General features: G+C 33.7%; 1 protein-coding gene across 1 annotated transcript in view; it reads right to left on the reverse strand.

The window, feature by feature from the left end:
• Positions 1-4,453, reverse strand: part of tanc2b (tetratricopeptide repeat, ankyrin repeat and coiled-coil containing 2b) — a 203,895-nt gene extending 199,442 nt beyond the window's left edge. Inside the window, 1 exon segment of the mRNA XM_048171557.1 lies at positions 4,023-4,453. The gene's annotated coding sequence lies outside the window, so the exon portion shown is untranslated.
• Positions 4,454-6,000: the final 1,547 nt, after the last annotated feature.

Genomic DNA, 6,000 nt, shown 5'->3' on the forward strand with positions numbered 1-6,000 from the left:
AGTTTATATCTCAGAATTGTTACTTTGTATCACGCAATTGCGAGTTTATATCTCAGAATTGTTACTTTGTATCACACAATTGCAAGTTTATATCTCAGAATTGTTACTGTGTATCACACAATTGCAAGTTTATATCTCAGAATTGTTACTTTGTATCACGCAATTACAAGTTTATATCTCAGAATTGTTACTTTGTATCACGCAATTGCGAGTTTATATCTCAGAATTGTTACTTTGTATCACGCAATTGCAAGTTTATATCTCAGAATTGTGACTATTTCACGCAATTGCGAGTTTATATCTCAGAATTGTGACTATATCATGCAATTGCGAGTTTATATTTCAGAATTGTTACTTTATATCACACAATTGCAGTTTATATCTCAGAATTGTTACTTTATATCACGCAATTGCGAGTTTATATCTCAGAATTGTGACTATATCACGCAACTGCAAGGTTATATCTCAGATTTGTGACTTTATATCACGCAATTGCAAGTTTATATCTCAGAAGTGTGACTATTTCACGCAATTGCGAGTTTATATCTCAGAATTGTGACTATATCATGCAATTGCGAGTTTATATTTCAGAATTGTTACTTTATATCACACAATTGCAGTTTATATCTCAGAATTGTGACTATATCACGCAACTGCGAGTTTATATCTCAGAATTGTGACTTTATATCACGCAATTGCGAGTTTATATCTCAGAATTGTGACTTTATATCACGCAATTGCAAGTTTATATCTCAGAATTGTTACTTTGTATCACGCAATTGCGAGTTTATATCTCAGAATTGTGACTTTATATCATGCAATTACGAGTTTATATCTCAGAATTGTTACTTTGTATCACGCAATTGCGAGTTTATATCTCAGAATTGTTACTTTGTATCACGCAATTGCGAGTTTATATCTCAGAATTGTTACTTTGTATCACGCAATTGCAAGTTTATATCTCAGAATTGTGACTATTTCACGCAATTGCGAGTTTATATCTCAGAATTGTGACTATATCATGCAATTGCGAGTTTATATCTCAGAATTGTGACTATATCACGCAATTGCGAGTTTATATCTCAGAATTGTGACTTTATATCACGCAATTGCGAGTTTATATCTCAGAATTGTGACTTTATATCACGCAATTGCGAGTTTATATCTCAGAATTGTGACTTTATATCACGCAATTGCAAGTTTATATCTCAGAATTGTGACTATTTCACGCAATTGCGAGTTTATATCTCAGAATTGTGACTATATCATGCAATTGCGAGTTTATATTTCAGAATTGTTACTTTATATCACACAATTGCAGTTTATATCTCAGAATTGTGACTATATCATGCAATTACGAGTTTATATTTCAGAATTGTTACTTTATATCACACAATTGCAGTTTATATCTCAGAATTGTTACTTTATATCACGCAATTGCGAGTTTATATCTCAGAATTGTGACTATATCACGCAACTGCGAGTTTATGTCTCAGAATTGTGACTTTATATCACGCAATTGCAAGTTTATATCTCAGAATTGTGACTATTTCACGCAATTGCGAGTTTATATCTCAGAATTGTGACTATATCATGCAATTGCGAGTTTATATCTCAGAATTGTGACTATATCACGCAACTGCGAGTTTATGTCTCAGAATTGTGACTTTATATCACGCAATTGCAAGTTTATATCTCAGAATTGTGACTATTTCACGCAATTGCGAGTTTATATCTCAGAATTGTGACTATATCATGCAATTGCGAGTTTATATCTCAGAATTGTGACTATATCACGCAACTGCGAGTTTATAGCTCAGAATTGTGACTTTATATCACGCAATTGCGAGTTTATATCTCAGAATTGTGACTATATCACGCAACTGCGAGTTTATATCTCAGAATTGTGACTTTATATCATGCAATTGCGAGTTTATATCTCAGAATTGTTACTTTATATCAAGCATTTGCGAGTTTATATCTCAGAATTGTGACTATATCACGCAATTGCGAGTTTATATCTCAGAATTGTTACTTTATATCACGAAATTGCGAGTTTATATCTCAGAATTGTGACTATATCACGCAATTGCGAGTTTATATCTCAGAATTGTGACTTTATATCACGCAATTGCGAGTTTATATCTCAGAATTGTTACTTTATATCACGCAATTGCGAGTTTATATCTCAGAATTGTGACTTTATATCACGCAATTGCGAGTTTATATCTCAGAATTGTTACTATATCACGCAATTGCAAGTTTATATCTCAGAATTGTTACTTTATATCACGCAATTGCGAGTTTATATCTCAGAATTGACTATATCACGCAATTGCGAGTTTATATCTCAGAATTGTGACTATTTCACGCAATTGCGAGTTTATATCTCAGAATTGTGACTATATCACGCAATTGCAAGTTTATATCTCAGAATTGTTACTTTATATCACGCAATTGCAAGTTTATATCTCAGAATTGTGACTTTATATCATGCAATTGCGAGTTTATATCTCAGAATTGTTACTTTATATCAAGCATTTGCGAGTTTATATCTCAGAATTGTGACTATATCACGCAATTGCGAGTTTATATCTCAGAATTGTTACTTTATATCACGAAATTGCGAGTTTATATCTCAGAATTGTGACTATATCACGCAATTGCGAGTTTATATCTCAGAATTGTGACTTTATATCACGCAATTGCGAGTTTATATCTCAGAATTGTTACTTTATATCACACAATTGCGAGTTTATATCTCAGAATTGTGACTTTATATCACGCAATTGCGAGTTTATATCTCAGAATTGTTACTATATCACGCAATTGCAAGTTTATATCTCAGAATTGTTACTTTATATCACGCAATTGCGAGTTTATATCTCAGAATTGTGACTATATCACGCAATTGCGAGTTTATATCTCAGAATTGTGACTATTTCACGCAATTGCGAGTTTATATCTCAGAATTGTGACTATATCATGCAATTGCGAGTTTATATCTCAGAACTGTTACTTTATATCACGCAATTGCGAGTTTATATCTCAGAATTGTGACTATATCACGCAATTGCAAGTTTATATCTCAGAATTGTTACTTTATATCACGCAATTGCAAGTTTATATCTCAGAATTGACTATATCACGCAATTACGAGTTTATATCTCAGAATTGTGACTATTTCACGCAATTGCGAGTTTATATCTCAGAATTGTGACTATTTCACGCAAATGCGAGTTTATATCTCAGAATTGTGACTATATCACGCAATTGCGAGTTTATATCTCAGAATTGTGACTATATCATGCAATTGCGAGTTTATATCTCAGAATTGTTACTTTATATCACACAATTGCGAGTTTATATCTCAGAATTGTGACTATATCACGCAACTGCGAGTTTATATCTCAGAATTGTGACTTTATATCATGCAATTGCGAGTTTATATCTCAGAATTGTTACTTTATATCAAGCATTTGCGAGTTTATATCTCAGAATTGTGACTATATCACACAATTGCGAGTTTATATCTCAGAATTGTTACTTTATATCACGAAATTGCGAGTTTATATCTCAGAATTGTGACTATATCACGCAATTGCGAGTTTATATCTCAGAAATGTATATTTATTGTAGTATAATATACCCTAAAGTTGTAAAAAACTTAATACAGTTTTGGGTAAAGTAATTTTTGTTATATTCCTATAGTTATATTACCACAACAACTATAGAAATACCACAACAAATTAATTCAAGTACTTTACTATAGTATGGTTCAAAAACACTATAGTATTTACTATAAATTACTATAGTATTTTTTCACCTGGACATTTCCAATCTGGCAACACTGTTTGAGACAATGTTACCATGGTAATTTTTGTAAAAGCTGACAAGCTAAGGAATGATTCGTCGCTGTGAAAATCGGTGCATGAAAGGCTTTATCCTGGATTACCATTTACCTTCTGGCAACACGGTGGTTAATGACACACACACACACACCAGGCGAAGACGTAGCCTACCTTGCTTATCTTCTACTTTCCGTCCCACCTTCCTCCGCTCGCGTCGGCGCCGGTGTAACCTGAGTGATATGTTTCCTTCGGGTGCTTTTTCTCATGACAGCCCTCCACCAGCCACAAAATACGCGTTCCTGTCCCTTCCGCGGATACTTGGGCTGAACATTGTCTGGTTTCTCCGCTCTACAGAGCAATAACGCCGCTGAGGACTAGTCGAGAATCAAAAGAAAGCGATGCAGCACTACTGCAGTGTGAATGCGATGCGAGCCTGACTGTGGCACAGACAGCAGCACAACCTCTGCCTTGACCAACTGTAATGTCATGTATTATTCATAACCATGGGAGGGACTATCGTCCGAACTGCTCGTTATCATGCAAGAGGTGGTGCAAGGTCGACGTTAATCAAAAGATCATTGACCCTGAGAGGAGCTGTAGTTACTGAGAGTCCAGTTTCAAGACATCAAGTGAAAATAGCCTTCTAAACTAAAATATAACAAATCAATGTCAAGAAATAAATAGTTTGGGGTCGATAAGCTTTTTTTGTTTTGTCCAAACTTGCCATTGCTGTATTTATTTCACCAAAAATACAGTAATATTGTGAAATATTATTACAATTTAAAATAACTGTTTGAATATATTTTAAAATTAAATTTATTGCTGTGATGCAAAGCTGAATTCTTCAGTGTCACATGATCTAATATGATGATTTGCTGCTCAAGAAACATTTCTTAATATTATCAGTATTGAAAACAGTTGTGCTGCTTCATATTTTTATGGAAACCGTGATACATTTTTTTAGGATTCATTGATGAATAGAAAGTTTAAAAACAAATAATTCAGAAAATGAGACTGTTCATCACAGAAAATGAGTATTTGATACATATGTGACCCTGGACTACAAAACCAGTCATAAGGGTACATTTTTTAAAATTGAGATTTATGCATCATCTGAAAGCTGAATAAATACGCTTCCCATTGATGTATGGTTTGTTAGGATAGGACAATATTGAAAATCTGGAATCTGAGGGTGCAAAAAAATCAAAATATTTAGAAAATTGCCTTTAAAGTTGTCCAAATGAAGTCCTTAGCAATGCATATCCATTCACAAAAATATATTTTTGATATATTTACATCACTGACTTTATTTTTAAACACTTATGACGTAACTAAGCCTCGTTTACTGAAATCACGTGACTTTGGCGCTCCGAACCACTGATTTTGAAACAAAAGATTCATAAAGCTTCGAAGCTTCATGAAGCAGTGCTTTGAAATCACCCATCACTAGATATTGTTGAATAAAGTCGCTATTTTGTTTTTTCATAACATTAAGGTTTAACCACTGTAGTCACATGAACTGTTTTAAATATGTCTTTAGTAGCTTTCTGGGCATTGAAAGTGTTAATTATCTTGCTGTCAATAGAGGCCTCACTGAGCCATCGGATTTTATCAAAAATATCTTAATTTGTGTTCTGAAGACAAAGACGAAGGTCTTACGGGTGTGGAACGACATAAGTGTGAGTAATTAATGACAGAAATTTCATTTTGGGGTGAACTAACCCTTTTAAATCTTGTCATTGACATGCATTCTCAACTCTGGCACTGTCTGCTGAGTTTTGCTTCTTTCAGAGTTCAGGAGGATAGAACTTTTTAATGACATCCGCCGTCACAGAAATTCATTGTTGACTTCGTGAATATTATGAAATGCATTAATCATTCAGTCCATCTGTTCTTTCAGTCCCCCTTGTGGCCTGAATCATTATACCTCTCTCATTAAATACTGGTTTAATTTTCACTCTTGTTGTCCAGGGATTCCAAATTAAATCCTCATATTGTTGGGAGCAAATAAGGTAATGAGCTAATTGTCATCGAATAAAGCTATCAGACAGGCTACTGAACACGGACAGATTCTCTGGAATAATTAATGTTTAATAATAATGTAATAACAGTGTTTTCAAGCAGAAAGCACATTTAAAAAGGACTGGTC

The sequence above is a fragment of the Megalobrama amblycephala genome, linkage group LG20, assembly GCF_018812025.1.
Source record: "Megalobrama amblycephala isolate DHTTF-2021 linkage group LG20, ASM1881202v1, whole genome shotgun sequence".
NCBI classification, from domain to species: domain Eukaryota; kingdom Metazoa; phylum Chordata; class Actinopteri; order Cypriniformes; family Xenocyprididae; genus Megalobrama; species Megalobrama amblycephala.